Source organism: Grammomys surdaster, unplaced genomic scaffold, assembly GCF_004785775.1.
Source record: "Grammomys surdaster isolate TR1022 unplaced genomic scaffold, NIH_TR_1.0 167, whole genome shotgun sequence".
Classification (NCBI taxonomy): domain Eukaryota; kingdom Metazoa; phylum Chordata; class Mammalia; order Rodentia; family Muridae; genus Grammomys; species Grammomys surdaster.
The window spans coordinates 11,021,041-11,038,107 of NW_021604615.1; the positions used below are offsets into that span (position 1 = coordinate 11,021,041).

General features: G+C 39.5%; 1 protein-coding gene across 1 annotated transcript in view; it reads right to left on the reverse strand.

Moving 5' to 3' along the window:
- Csmd1 (CUB and Sushi multiple domains 1) overlaps positions 1-17,067 on the reverse strand; it is a 1,525,237-nt gene that overhangs the window by 624,953 nt on the left and 883,217 nt on the right. The gene's annotated exons all lie outside the window — the stretch shown is intronic.

The following is a 17,067-nucleotide window of genomic DNA, read 5'->3' on the forward strand; positions in this document are numbered from 1 at the left end:
TATTTGAGATTCTTTGTTTTATACAAGGGAAAATAAAAAAGACCACATCACCACAAATAACAGCAACAGTTTGCTGCCAAGATGATACATCAAATATTAATGTCTGAAATGACTGACAACACAGAAATCTCAATAGAAGTCCTAGGACCTCTGGAACTTTCTGTAGTCTATGAAAAAGCTTTATATATAAAGCTTTTACAAGGACCTGCCTTTGACAGAGTGATCAGGTGGTGGGAACACACACAACCTAGCCCTCCCCCTTCCACAGACTCTTGTCAATTGATCACCTCTCTTTGAGCTCCCCAACTGTGGCCTTCATAGGCAATAGAAATATTGTTTCCTTCTCTTTCATCTTAGGGAATTTTATTCTCAGGAGCATCTTTCTAACTTTGCATGATTTACTACTTATTGTCCTTACACTTGAAAATAAACCAAATGAAGATACAATTCTTCAAATCCCAGGGATATTTACTAGCCAGCATTCATTATTGTCATCTGATAGACGTAAATATTATTAGTTGTACTTTTGCTTCTCCCTCTCAAATTTTCTTCCTTTTCTTTGTCTTTGTGATTCTCTCCTTCCTCATCTTCTCTCTTCCTAGTCATCTGTCTTATTCATGGGAGCCCCTTTACTAAATTTCCACAGCATATAGGATGAAATCCAGAGTTACCAGGCCAGCTGGGCTTGGTATAATCTTGCTGCAGTCTTGTGTGTGTGTGTGTGTGTGTGTGTGTGTGTGTGTGTGTGTATGTGTGTTTATGTGTTTGTTTGTGTGTATGTGTATGTTTAAACCTTTTATTCTTTTTCTTGATAGTTCCTGAATTTTTAATTAATTCTTTCATAATTTTATACTCATACATAATGTATTTTGATGATATAAATTCTTCTTCCAATGCCTCCAAGAACCCCCTGGAACATCTCTTCCTGACTTCTTGTCCTTTATCCATAGCTCACTGATCTTTTAATTTGATGTTTACATGTCTTGGAATCCTACTGGATTCCTGGACTTTGGATGCCCTGCTTAGCTAATTATAGTAATTATCTATATGCACATTAACCACTGTGATTTGGAGAAAGTGGTAGAATTCTACTTTAGGTAGGAATTAGCTGCCAATGGCAGTATTGAGTACCAGGTACTACAGGGCAGTGTCAGATACAGTCACTGCTGCCCTGTATATTGAAAACTATGGCAGCAGTAAATAGCAAAAGTGATGGTAAGAGATGCAGAGAGAACGGGGAGCTGGAGGAGGAGCAGAGAAATCATAACAGTGATAGTTTGACTGGCTAACTACAGTCAAGTGTGGCTTGTGAGTGAATCTATCCTAGTCAGCTGTAGAGCCACAATTAGAGTATAGAACGGTAGGAAGGTAACCAGTCCAGAGGCTCCCATCCGAAGGAAGAAAGATGGACACTCATGTATCCAAATTTGGCAGTAAGAAAAGTACTAACGGAGAAGTCCTATTTCGTCAAGCATTGGGTGGGTTCACAGGATTTGATTTTCTTCAACTAACCTGTGGGAAGGTATATGAAATGAACTGGCAAAGACACCCCCCCACCCCCTGCTGCTAACTATTTCAGTATTCTGAGGCTCAGTTCACATGGGAAATTCAGGATAAAGCTGGAATTGAATTGCTGACCAGTGCTTGTTTATAACCAGTTTGTACAATAATGTAGGTCTTAGCTGAGCTGGGCGGTGCATGCCTATCATTTCAGCACCTGGGAGGTGGAGGCGGAGGAGAAAAACAAGTTCCAGATTAGCCGGGTCTACTTCATGAGACCGTCCCCAGGATCAGCTGGATCTCTCCTGCATGAGAAGTCTTCTGATTTTCTCTAAAATTAGTTTTAAAAACTAATGGAGAAAAAAATGTTTGTCGTGGAAAACTTTATATTCCTCTAAATATGGGACTTGGTTAATAGTAATTTTCAAAATTTATGATAAAGAAAAACCACCGAAAATTGCCTTTGGGTAAGCTTAAAATTTTAAAATTCTAGAAAAAAATAAACCCTGTTATTGACATAGTTTATTGTCTTCATTAGGCATGCTAATATGACTTAAAGTGAAATATATATATATATATATATATATATAATTATCTTTGATTAGATTAAATAACTATTTTATTTAATCTATGAATCTTCCTCTTTAGCTTGAAGCCTTGCTTCTGAGAAGATGATTCCTGTGTCTGCTTTATGACTATTATCATAAATTCATATAAAGGCTGCATTTAGGTACAGAGATTGTGCATACATACAGATGAGAACCGATTTATGAGTTAACCTGGCCATGCCACAGTGCTGGAATATTTGTTCAAACAGTATTCTGGATGGAATTTTTTTGACAATAAGATTAAATCATTACAGTTTAAGCAAAGCATATTACTCAGTAGGGATAATATTTCTGTTGCAAACAGATCCCTGAGTTTAATAGTTATGACTATTTTTTTAATTTTTGAGCTTCCTGGTATGATTTTATGTGCAGACATAATAATAAAAACCATTTGGAAGTCAACAGTCTATAGCAATGTTTCTCAATCTGTGGATTGTGATCCTTTAGAGGGTTGCATATCAGATATCGTGCATATCAGACATTTACATTAATACTCATAATAGTGACAAAATTGCAGTTATAAATTAGCAATAAAATTGTTTATGGTTAGAGGACGTTACAAATGAGGAATTACATTAAGGGGTCACAGCATTAGCATATTTGAGGATCACTGGTCTGCTCTAAGGTGTTTTGAAGTGTGTGCTGGATACTGAGCATGAAACAATATAATGGAATCATACACTATAAAACCAGAAAAAATACTGATAAGATAGGGAACACTATGGAGGGAGAGACAAGGGATGTGTCTCTTTTCATGTCCTTAAAGGTGGAAGGAAAAATAACAACTACTACATTTCCTGATACTTGTGAGGAACAGGGTCTTGGATTTTTTTATTTAGGTCTATTAGTAAGAAAAGAATCATCTCCCAGTTTCTGCAGAATATTCCCACCCACAATATTCAGCCCTCACATTACCCTCATGCTACATACATATAACTTACTTGGCTCAGACATTCACCATATACATGATGTGCAAATAGCCTGATATTCTTAGGGACTTACTGACAAGCTCTCTGATATTCCACGATTCACTTAATCTTTCTTGGGCATTGCTCTTTCATCACATAGGAGGATGTTGAAGAAACATGTAGAAATCTACAAGTTCATGGCTGGGTATGTATGTACTAACATCTCTACTTCCCTTCTTACTACTCTTCTATCCTGTATACTCAGAGCCTTCAGTTACCACACCAAGAATCATGCTGTTTGTTTGACTGTGATCTCTGACCTGTCCAGCGTGGTTCTTTCCACAGCTGTGTTGGTCTCAGCCCTAACCTTCTTACAGTGTTCTTGCCCAGATCATCAGTGTAAGGTTTCTTCTGGAAACACAAGCTATCAATGAATCAGAAGTTTGACCTGCTGACAGTAGTTTCCTGCATACCATGTCTCCATAGCCTTTCAGATCTCTTTGGCATCTTTTACTGTTCCCTCTTCCTCAAAATTCAACTATTTTTGAGAGAGAAAACTACCATTTTATCTCTAGAGCTTAAAAAATTGAACAGCACCAAAAAGTTGCTGAATAAATATATGTTGAATAAATGGGTTTGTTCTAGTTTTGAATTTTAATAACATCGGGTAAACAAGGCATGGACAACTATTAAGCCAGAGAGCTTAATTTTAATAATTTATATGGTGCAAGCCAGGAGACCATAGCCCATTGGCAACACCGATGGTGCTGGATAATTAGGTTTCTCTCTTCTATTGTCCTATGTCTATGGGTTGTTTTAAAGAATGAACGAGGTGTCCATTCTATATGCTTCCAGATCCATAGGTACTACTATCTATAAGAATCTTTAGATTAATTATAAGAGAATCTGATCAAAGTGTGTGGCCATCTTAGTGTGCAAATAGGTAAAACCAAGGGAGGAAAGATATGTGAACATTTCTGAAGTTTCCAAAGATACAAGTAGTTCTCCAGGTTTCTGTGTCTTTCGGCATGTATCAGCAATGAACATAATGATCATCTATGCCTTTGGCCTCTGGAATTCAATAAGGTGTTGGGGGTATGAGCCATCAAGGGAGACACATTGCTGAGTTAACCTTACCTGCTGTACTTAGTATTTTGGTTCTTTGTAGGTGTTCATTTCACGACTGTCTTCCTAATTATTAAAAAGATGTACTGTGAACAGCTTGCTTCCCTCTTACTGATTTCTAAATAGGCCTGAGATCTTGGCTTCATGAAATTGGTTTGATAAAGTCACTAAATGTGAATGCATGTTTATATCTTAAAAACAAAAGAGGAGATGATTAAAATACCAAAGAGCATCTCACTGTTCCTTTAACTGACATATCTTAGAACACAGTGGTGCTTACACACTCACAGGGAACAGCTTGAGAATAAGTTAAGTAGGTCAGTTGTATGTTTTATAATACTCTGAATGTTTATTGCATTGAATACAGAGTCATTCAGTTATTCAACAAACTACAGATTGAATGAAAACTAGACTGGTACCCAAAACTGACTGAGTAAATGTATTTAGATAATTCAACAAACATACAAACATCTCTCCTGTTACTTTAGGTTAAAATATGTACATTTGGAAAATAGAAACCTCAGTTTTTCAACTAATATGTAGCCAAGATTAATTTAAGAACTTTAGACTGTACTGTAGAATGTGGAACCAGGAACAGAACTGAGCTTTTTAAATAGTGTGACCTGTCTCATCCAAAAGAGAAAACTCTACCATGAGAAGGCTGAGACTGTATGTGCATGCAAAACAGAAACAACCATGATGGAAGTTCAGTGGAATTCCAATTCTTTCCATACAAAGGCCTATATTGAATATTTTAAATATTTCATGAGTTTGACTTTTAACTATCTAAAAGTGAGGGTGGAAATAGTGAAAATAAACTTTCTTCAAAAGTATTATCCAACGTTTTCAGCCACCATCTTCCCTTTGTAGCTTCCAATGGTAAGCAGGCTTTTCCTAAACTGAGCAGCCTCAGTCAGGTTGTGGCCCCTGTGTTGGCAAAGACTGTCTAAAGTGAAGTTTTACCAAAACAATGGTTTTATGTATTGATTCTGACTCATCTAATATAGGGAGAATGAACATGCTTTTAAGAATTTCTTTCAATTTTGTTTTGCGGTATTATTTTTATATACAGCTAAAAATCCCTCTATTTAATTTATCCAGCTGCTCACATGTGAGATGTTGCCTGATGCTAGGCATCTGAAACCAAAATGGTTTCTCTTGTTGGGCTGACTATTAACTCTTTCTGTAATTTTACTATGCCTAAGTCAAATTCTGTGATTCCAATATGGTTATTCTCTAAGCCTGTGGCGTGCGGTCGGTAAAGGTTTTCAGTGTCTTTTTAGGGTTTAAAAACCAATTACAAATCATATGTGATTCCTCCAGCTTTTAATGCTAGTATGCTCTACACCCAGTGCCCCAACTAAATGATGACTTAGAAGTCTGACTCCATCTTAAAACAATTGGCTGATCATATGCTATATTTCATCATCATTGTTTTAAAATATTTAATTATTGAATTTCCATTTTCCCTGGCAGCATTTTAATTTCTTGAGAATTTTATACATGAGTACTGCTTTTGTATCATCCTTGCTCCTCCCTCCCCAACTGAAGTTGCTTCCATCCTCCTGACTCCCTCTTAAGTTCATGACGTCTTTTTAAATTACACACACACACACCCTATGGATTTCATTTAGTATTGCTCATGGTGTTGGACTAATATTTAGGTCTGACAGTGATTGTCTATACTATAGCTCTCCATCTGGAGGTGGTGCCTTGTGAGATTTCCCCATCCACATCAACAAGTCAACCAGTGTCCTATACAGGTCTTGTTTAGGAGACTGCATTGCTGAGACTTCCTGGGTACAGCTTCTCTGTTGGATCTAGAACGTGTTATCTAACAGAGAACAATATGTGGTATGGTGGTTTGAAAAAGAACAGCCCCCATATGCTCATAGGTTTAAATACTTGATCACCAGGGAGTGGCTCTATTTGAAAGGGTTAGGAAGTATAGCCTTGTTGGAGGAAGTACATTGCTGGAGGTGGGCTTTGAGGTTTCAAAAAAATCTATTCTAAACCCAGAGTCTCTTTTCTTGCTGCCTGTGGATCTGGATGTAGAACTACTTTTCCAGTACCATGCCTGCATGCTGCCATGCTCTCTGCCATGATGACAATGGACTAAACCTCTGAAACTATAAAAAAGCTCCAATTAAATGTTTTCTTTTATAAGAGTTACCATGGCCATGGTATCTCTTCACAGCAATAGAACACTACCCAAGACATGTATTAGCATTTTTAATTCATTTCTAGGGCCAAAACTATATCATACTCTTAGAATTTTAAAAAAAAGGAACAAATGTATCTGCCTAGAACTACAAAGAATATAAATTGTATCTCTGGATAGAATATACTCAAATTAAATGTTAACACCAATATTTTCAATTCTTGGTACTATATGTAGATCATATTAGATTTCAAAGATAATTCAAAACTAAAATGATATTAACCAGAACCATGAAAAATGCACTGAGTTTCAAACTGGGAAAACAGAATGAAGTTAATATGGGATCTCAAAATGTTAAAGTTACATTTAAATTACTATGCTGGCTGGAGAGATGGCTCAGTGGTTAAGAGCACTGACTGCTCTTCCAGAGGTCTCGAGTTCAATTCCCAGCAACCACATGGTGGCTCACAACCATCTTTAATGGATCTGATGCCCTCTTCTGTTGTGTCTGAAGACAGCAACAGTGTACTCCTATACGTAAAATAAATAAATCTTTAAAAATATAAATAAATAAATTACTATGCTTGAAAGACCAAAAAGGAAAAATTGCCAGTAATGTGTGCGCCCCTAACTTATATAGGCTGCACTCTAGCAGCCCACTTCCCCTTCTTCCTAGATGTCGAAACCTCTTAAGTTGACTGGTCTTGTAAAATTTGCTGTTCTAGCAAACTAGTAGGTCGTAAAGCTAACTGCCATTTCTATTTCTGTAATCAAACTTGCTTACTCTGCTGAAAAGATGACTAGGACAAATGCAAGACATATATGTTAAAATTAGATCCTCCCCACAGGTAGACACATGGGATCTTATGGGTTTTGCCTTTATATCCCTGGGCTGATATGGCTATAGGCTGTATCTTGAGAGTGCTCTCTGGTTCAGTCCTGGCCCTACATTGGATGCTACTTCCTAAATGAAATGCCACTTATCAAAATATATTTATGGATGTGATGAGTCTCTGAGAGACCCCCAGATCCATAACAAACAAAACAGTCTTCTAAAAAATGAAATATTAACTTTCAAAAGTAAAGCAGCCAATGGGTATGTGTACTGATGGGAACAGATCACTGTTAGTATACATTTCACAAACATTGTGTCAAAAGCAAAAATGTGAAGCTTCTCACACACCTAAAAGGATTTCCCAGAGGAGCATGACCATGACATGACCATGGCATGAACTCAGTACAACCACGAATCGACCACATGTTTACTCTGTTGATTCCTTCGACAAGTTTAATTTTCTCAGCTGTGTTCAAAATAACGGTTTTTTTTCATGTTTTACAGATGAGAAATGCTGTGGTGATCTAGCAACTCCCCTTTGTCCTTTTCCAAAGAGTTTGCACAGCAGCCCATATGTGCCTCTGGCTCTCCACTCTCTGTCAGATACTGGGTGTCTCATCCCTTTCCATTCTCCCTGAAATATCACTTTTACTTTTAGCACTAGAACCCACAAGGCACTTCCCCTAGCCACGAAATCATAAGTACTTGTAAGCAGCTCCTGTACTATTAGCCTATGTGCTTAAATGGTCTCTAGATAGATTACATAATGTGACTACTATGCAAATAGTTGCCATACTGTGTTGTTTAGGAAAAAATAACAAGAAAAATTGGCATGTGTTCTTTATGGCAGAAGCAGTATTTTTTTCCTCAATATTAACAATGGAATCTGTGGTTGTGGAACCACAGGCACAGAGAGCTGACTCCCTGGCAGTCTAACCTGCTATCAGCTGTGAGACCACAGTGACAAGCTACAGGACGTGCTTATACTAGGCAGAACCTTTCATTGTATTCAAGCATGGCTCTATGAAATCTTTTGGGAAGTTTGGGAAGTGTGTCCAGTTGCTTCTCAACCCCCAACGCACTTTAGGGGATGTGGCAAAGGCACGCCTGTCCTGATGCAATTCAATCCTTGTTCAGTTTTTAGTGTTCATTTTAATACCATTTTCATTATATATGAAAATAACTATCCTATGAAAATTTTACAATAGTACTGTTAAGAGTCTACTTCCATTTCTTCTCTTTAAGAAGCAGGCTCATGAGTGGGCCTAGCAGGTGCCCCAAGAAGAGGTAAGAGAGCTGGAATTAGCAACATGCCTGATGGGCAGATGATTCTCAGTGAATCAGCGACAATTAATAATGATCGAATCCCAGCCTTTACATAAAAGGGAATGACAAATCCTTGCACAGAGTCCCAGAGGCTCCATTTGGTAGATATACATATACTTCACTGAGCAACAAAATTATTAAAAAAGAATGATTTCAAAATTCTACACCATGATCCATGGTTGGGTGCTCAGAGGGTTGATTTATGGGTGTGAGTATACAATCTGTTTGGCAATGGGACCAACTGTTACTTTATCATTTTTTAGCCGAATTGTCGCAAGGGAAAAATTGGATTTTTAAGAAAGTAATAACTAGAGACCAATGTCATTTTTAAAAGCACACAAGGAGCTCTCCTGGCTCCCAGGGAGTATCTGCCGGTGAGCACCGGGGACTGTGTGTTTGCATTTATCACTAGCAGAAACAGGAGATTCAGTATTTTTATTTCTAGTGGACAGAAATACAGATCTTCCCTCCCAATGAGGTCAAGTGACCTAGGTGGCTTCCGAGCAAAACAACCTCTGCCTTCTGGGAGAAGCAGAACAGATTTCTTTTTGGAATGGAAAAACATCTCTTAAAGGTTAAAACTGGCTTAAGGGATAATGCATCCTGAATTTTTTGTTGACCTTCTAGTGTGCATTCAAGAACGGAACATTGAATGCTTGGCTTCAACATCTATTAGTTATAGTTTTAATTAAAATAAAAATATTCAGATATAGCACTCATGTCAAAAGTTAATATAGGTTAGAAGTGTGTGAGTTTATAACACAGTTTCGGAAGGATGCCTGTGCTTTACACTGACTCGCTGCAATATGAAATCTCTAAGGTTGTGAGAACAGTCCACAGTCTACAGAGTACATTGGTACCTGTAACTCCTGAGAGGCTGTAGCTGAGCATTCAAGTGCCAAACATGTGTCAGATAACTTTCCCCTTTTGCTAGTTTACCCATGAAATGACCAGCCCTGCCTTTGCTTCATCAGTGCCAGTGTGGATGGGGTGGATCAGAGATTATTGCTTACTGACATGAGTGTCTCCAAATATCAGCCTTATGAGGTCAACTTAGCAAAATTTTGTGGAAGGAAGGACCAAATACTTCCTGTAAGTAAGATAATTTTAAGTTAATCAAAGTCAGCTTGTTCTACACAGCCTAACCTGATCACAAGAGAACTCTGGAAAGGTCTTAGATCTGAAAGAGGAGTGAGTAACCCTCTTCTGCTGGCTGTGTGCCAAGTTCCTGAGCCAGGAGCTCCAAGGAGCCTGTCAAAGCTGTGGACATGAATCTATGAGTATCATTAATTCACCTCTTAGATAGGGTCACCAATCAGGAAAGTCACATTTGGGGGCTCTCAGAACCCCCCCCCCAAAAAATCTGTGAGTGGGTCACAGTCCCAGAACCTGCAGGGCCTCACACACCTGTTCCTAACAGGTGTTACCTGTTCCTAACCCAGAGAAAGCAGACCTCCTTTTATCAGGCAACAGTATAGAAGGGATGGTGCAGCGTGGAACCACACAGCCTTGCCATTAGGAGGGTGGAGAAAGCTCATTTGCATATCAATACTCCCAAATCACCTTCCTGCTCTGGGAGCAGCTGGCAGTCCCTGTCTCTGTTAGTCAAGGCTCCTGGTGCCAGCTTCATTTTCCAATGGCATCTGTTTCCTCCACGAACAAGGGTCCGGGTATGTTTCCTTGGATTAAAATAAATCTATGATGATCATTTATTTCCGTGCTTGGATGTATATTTGCTACTGGAAACCTTTCCTGGACCATCTGCCCTTGCATCCTTTTCTGTTCTTGGAGATTTATCATAATATCAGAGATGTTCCCTTTTCTCTTCATCCTTCAGAGTTCATCCTGAATTTCTTCCTATGCTCACCATATGACAAAGCGCTATTTCCTATGGTAGAAAGCCAATGTCAAAGAGGATCAGAGGCTATGTGAGAATCTTGACCCTCTCTATCCCCAGCCCTCAGCTCTGTCTAGATGTTATAAATAGTGTGGGGGCCTCTCACTGTTTCCACTTTCAGTAGCACAGAGCAACTCTGTGAAATCTTTATTACAGGCAGTAACTAGGAAGTGGTTCTTCAAACACAATTCACAATTGGAAGCTCTCTCTCTCTCTCTCTCTCTCTCTCTCTCTCTCTCTCTCTCTCTCTCCAGGTATCAGTTTGATTTTCTTAAGACTTAAGTTCTATGCAGTGTAAAACTGACTAATTCATGGGATTAATATAGTTCTCAGCTCATAATGAAATCTAGAGCAATTATTCTCTGAATTTACTTAGGTCATTTTTTTGCTTACATAGTACATCCTCGTCCATGTATGCTCTGATTTCCCATCCTTTTAACTTGACGATACAGACAAAATTTAATTCGGAAGGCATAGGGTGTTTTTTTTGTTTTGTTTTGTTTTGTTTTCGAGATTAATAATGTGTGTGACTTGCAGTGTCTGTGTCACCAAGCCTCTGAAAATCAGCTGTTGTTCGAGGAGCTCCCGAACTACCTGCGTCTAATTACGTCATCGGACCTCTGATTCCACAGTCATTTATTAGCAGTACTGTAGTGAAAAACTGATATACCTTGAAATGATATTTATTAAGCATGTATTTTCTCCAGTTTAAAAAATACTAAAATGTGATTGCAAAATATATATACACAAATATAGATTTATAAATGTGTACAACTTTGTGGAGTATAAATTTGCACAAACATCCACACAAGCCACCTTTAGAAGAGTAGACTCTGACACTAAATCCTCTCCTAGAGGCTGAGCGAGATTTGATGGCACACATTCTTGGCCCTCTCTAGAAAAGATTAAATTTACTATCTGAGGGACAGAATTACTAATGTACACTATGATGTCTGAGGATTAAGTTTAGGGACAGAAAAAAATCTAGATTTATAAATTTAAGTTTCTTTAAGTGTCAAAGCTTAATGTTGGAGGAAACAGCACCCCATCCCAGAAACAGGATTTGCTGGAAGAGGGTGGGAAGAGGAATGTAGAACCAGAGAACAGGGATCAGCAACACTTCCTGCTCAAAGGTCAGGAAGCAAAGGTTCTGAAGAGGGACTGGGGTCTGTTCATTAGGGAGATTAGGCATTTACCTACTGTCACAGGCATCAGTTGGGTTGCCATTCCTTATAGAATACAAACAACCATCTGGTTAGGACACTAGATTGTCTTGGAGTCCTTAAAATAAGTGAGCAGATGAATAAGTGAACATCTGTGATGCAAATAGGCTCATGCCATGAGGCAAGAGAGACCTGACTCTCTCAGGACTATTTAATACTATCTACTTGCCAACCAAATGGGCCAACACCCCAAGAGTGTGACTCCAGTCACACACTACTGAGAGAATTCATGGGGCGTGGGGGGAAGACCCAGAAGGTAGCTCAAGTTTTCTGACATTTTTCGTGTAAATATATTTCAGGGTGTTTTAACCGCAAATCTTTAAGGCCATGATTGGAAATTCCAGGATGGAGGAATGACTAATGGTTATCTGTTTCTCAGTGTATAGACCTGCATGGCTCAGTCTCTGCTCTGTGCTTTCTCATCACAATGAATCTTGTCTTTAACTTGCAATTCAATTATCTACCTCCCTTTTCCTAAAATATCCTCCTTTAACCCAGGTCTCTAGCTACATTCAATACTACCCATTTCTTTGAACTTCTTGTGGAAATACTGTATGGCCCTTCACCAACCAGAGCACATTCATATCACAGGTATAAATTCCTGCAAACAAAAATCCCCCCCAAATTTTATTTATTCATTCTCCCCACCATCTGAATCCTCCCCAGTGCCAAGAGTCTCTTTCCTGGTGTTCAATCCACTGCTCATCTCTCTGACCTCCTCACTCTTTGCTAAGCAGTGATGACAGAGGACCACACCATTGTTTTCCTGGCTGGTTGGATGGTCCAGCCTCTGCTGTCTCTGTCTTCTAAGCATATGTCTTTGTGAGCTTGATCTTCATGTCCTGTCTTCTTTCCCTCATGCACAGGCTATATCTTGAGATGCCACATAGCTATGCTAAAATGCTACCATTTCCTGTCTCTTGCCACTGAAATGCAAATAGCATGCAGTTTGGGGTCGACCTCTATTATGTTCCCTGACATCTCTCAGCCACTGCTTTAGGGCTCATTCTTAGTTAATCTTTCTAGAATAAAGGGGAAGAAACTAAAGCAAAGAAAGATCAATTATCAACAAGGAGGCCATAGCAGGCCATCCCAGGCCACAGTCTTGGACATAGCAGTTATCACTGGGTGTGGCAGGGGGCAGGTACTGAGCCTCAGAAGCCTGGGTCAGCATCTCGCTGAAATGGATTTTCAAATAAAAGCCATCTGATTTATTGTTCAGGAAAAGCTGCAGGCAGCAGAAGACTGCTCAACACTGGACCAGTAATTGACAGATTGTTTTAGGCAGGCTAATAAATTGCTCTTCAGTCTATTCGAACTGCGGTAACCAGTTTCTCTCAATGAGCAAATCATCTGGTTGTAACAGGCAAAGCAAGTAAATTGAATTTGTTGACTTACTTCTTACTTATTCACTTACTTTCAGTGAAAGTCTCTCTTTTTCTCATTAACATTTGCTTTGCTTCTTTCCCTGTCAGATATCAATTATTTTTGTAATCACCAAGGAGTACAGGATAAAACAACATAATTTCCTTCCTTAACACAAAGGTATGGATGGGGTTACAAATGTTTACACTTCAGGTTTAATAAGCTTTAAGACCCCAACAACATCGTATTAGGCCCCCAAACTTTAGGTGGCTCCATTGGTAAAATTATATTAAAATAGCAAGCACTCAGGTTTGTTTGTCGGTTTTGCTGCTTTTCTCTTTGAGATAAACACTGTATCTTTTGGCCACTTTGACTCTTCTAGTGATGGTAATGTCTGTGATACAGAATATTCAACGAATAAGATGTCAACATTTTTTGGTACATTTTAGAGACGTGTGGATTTTTGGAACACAAGACTAGCATGGACGTAGGTGGGCAAACCCATGACTGGTTTGTGCTAAGCCATTTTGTACTTCTCTTTACCTCCATGGAGCATCCACGGTCATAGAGAAGTTCACAGGTGGAGCCAGAGTCTCAGGCTTTAGGATACAGAATCTGGACAATGGAGGAGATCAGAGGAGAGAGAGGGGGTAAAGGAGCATGAGCTGAGAAAGGGCTGGGAGGAGATGAAGATTAAGAGGAAGGACATGGAGAGAACAAACAGTAAGAAGGGAACCCAGATACAGGCTGAGACTCTAATCCATTTGTTCATCATATCATACAAAACAATACTACTAAGAATTGTTTTAACCTCGTATAATCTACTTTAAGATAAGAAATTGAGGGCTGAAGAGATAGCTCAGTAGTTACAAAGACCAGGGTTCAATTGCCAGCTCCCAGTCTGAGCACTCAGAACAGAACAACTTGTTATTCCAGCTCCCAGAGATACTGTACTCTCTACTGGTCTCCTCAGGAGTATGCACACATATACATTAAAAAAAAAAACCTTAAAAAATATTTTGAATAGGCATCGTAATTTGTTCACAAAACACTCATGAGAAAATGGTAAGAATGTGACACTCAGGGAGAAAATAACACATATTCTGTAGTGTTTGAATATGCTTGGCTCAGGGAGTGGCACTGTTTGGAGATATGGCCGTACTGGAGGAAGTGTGTCACTGTGGGCATGGGCTTTAAGACCCTCCTCCTAGTTGCCTGGAAGCCAGTATTTTCCTAGTGGCCTTCAGATAAAGATGCAGAACTCTCAGCTCCTCCCATGCCATGCCTGCTTGGAACCTGCCATCCTCCCACCTTGATGATACTGAACTAAAACTCTGAACCTGTAAGCCAGTTCCAATGAAAAGTTGTCCTTGTAAGAGTTGCCTTGGTCGTAGTATCTGTTCACAGTAGTTAAACCCTAACCAAGACACATACCCACAGCAAACACACACTCATTCCTATGTGCATGCCACACATTTCTAAACAAGCAGTGTGTATGTACATGCAGTTACGGCAAGCATACCACAGTACTAAGTGTGTTTAGTTATGCCAACTGAAGCCTCACTTTACAATACTTTTGCATTATGTATATTTTTTAAAATTATCTTGTATTTACTTATATCAGGGTAGGGGGTCGGTATGTGTATGTGTGGATTTATCCATGCCACAGCACACATGTTGAGGTCAAAGGTCAAACTTTTAGAGTTTGACTTCTTCCTCTATCATTGGACTCACCTGGGGATGGAAGGTAGGTGGTCAGGCTTGGTGAAAGCCATCATTACCTGCTGAGCAACCTCACTATTCGTTTGTTTTTACTTTTTATTTTTTATTTGACTGAGACAAGGGTCTCCAGCTCAGGCTAACCTCAAACATTCTATGTACTAGAGAATGGACTTCTGAGCCTCTCTCCTCTGCCTCCTGTGTTCTGAGATTATAGACATGGGTGGCCATACTTGGCTATGTCCTGATGGTGATGCAGGCAGGGTACGCCCAACTACATCTTTACAGCTTGAAAGCTTACAGTTTTAGCCCTATATTCTGTTTTATAAAGAATTTGCTAATTGATGCTAATCAATTCCTTTAATAAGTAATTACTTTTAATAAGATATTATTAAAATTCTGGGAGAAATTTTTTTCTGAGAATAAAATGCACTTATATACCAACCTTTAGTTTTCTGTCCTAGAAAACTGAGGGTCAGAAAGGGTAACTGAAAGCTGAAGGGATAGCACATGTGGAACAAGGCTCAGTCTCATCAACAGTCTTCATCTGAGGGCACGGTGGAGATGTAGGCTTGCCTGTGGATAGAGTTTGGATTGCTTTTCGCCACTGTAAGCCATAATAAGTTTAATGGCAGGATTGTTCAGTCCTATACTCACTGGGAGGACTTTAGGTAGCTGAACACATGCACTGTAAGTGTGTGTGACTGTTCGATACGTACTCCATTACGCTTATCCTGTAATCAACACTGATTTGAACTGATCCCAACTAGATACGGTACTGAGCCTGCAAAGTACTTACAAGGTAGATGGCTGGCTGATATGAGGAGGGAATTCCATTGAACAGACTGGGTTGCTGCCCATGCCAGGGGGTAAGTTTTGGTAATTCAGCAGTATGAGAGTCATCAACTCTCTTTATAAGTAACTCCAACACATTCACCCATTCGCTAAACTAGAGAAGAGTTGTTTCTATGTTCTCTTTGTATCCTATCTGACAGCATTCCTGGGCTTGTCTTCTAGAAATGTCATACAAGAATCCGAAATGTTAGTTTTTGTTTACTCTCAAAGAAATATTTTTCCTTGAAAGCACATGGAAATAATTGTAATGGAGAACCCTGCAAAAAAATCCTTCCATTTATTAATAAGTACACTTATACGTTTATGCACTCTCCCTTACAAACTTAAGTATCCTCGTGCATATTGAGGGTAGAGAGATTGATTATTCAGTGGATAAAAGAGCTAGAGTGCATATCTCACAAACCCAGACAAAAGCCAAATGTGTAATGTGAGTGTCTGAAATTCCAGAGCTCCTACAGAGAGAGTTGAGGAAGGAATGGGAGAATCCTTAGAGACTCAGGCCATCTTGCTTGGTATAGGCAGATCCCGTGTCAAAAAGATGGACGGTGAAGATCAACACCCAAGGCAGTCCATGAACTCCCACATACACAAAACAGCATGGTCTCTTGTACACATATTGACACACACACATGCACAGACACAAGCGCGCGCGCACACACACACATACAAAGAGTCCTTATAGATGACTTTATATAGTGCTTTTTCGGTCTTTGTATAGAATTTTTCTAAATGACTAATATAAGTTCTTGCTCCAAGTGAATAAGACAAAGTTGTCTACTGATTTAGCACAAAATGATGAGATAATTACACGCAACTCATGAACCAGGTGCTGGAATTGTTAGGGGGCAATTAATTGATTCAACCTAGGTGGTATCGTTAGGAGAAATTTGCACACATGGAGTGATGATTAAACCAGGCCTCTGATATCAGGAGGATTTTTCTAATTATGGAGGTGAGAAGGAAGGACCTCCTTCCTTTAGGTTTCAGAAGAAGACAGTGAGCAACGCTCCTTGGTATTCAGACCTGACTCTGTTTAGAAGAGCAAGCCATGAAGCAAGATTGCAAGTTAAAGCCTTGTCAGATCCCTGTGACATCCTACTATGTGAATCCATTTGCTATTCTGTGCTATGAATTCCAAGTTCTTCAGCCAGAGGCCGCCTGTCTAGCTGGAGCCCTGAGAATTTCAAGCTGTGCTTTAACCCTGGTCTGACCTGTGCTGGGTACAGGTGGCTTTTGGGTAGACTTAGGAGGTGATGACGCAGTAGAGAGTTTAGGATCCCCTGGGCGCCATTGGGTGGTGCTTAATATAGTACTTGGTAATAGGTTTTCTCTAGGGACCAAATATTCTAATTCCAGCTGATGTAAAAGTATATAAAGGCAGGTTTATTGGGGGCAGCTCTAGGACAGCTTCACTGATCTGAGAGGAGCAGGACAAGGGATAAAGGAAAGTAGGGGTGGAGGGAGGGAGAGGTAAGGAGTGACAAAGAGAGAAAGGAGAAAAGGAGGGAGGGATTGAGGGAGGGAGGCAGAAAGAGAAAGAGAGAG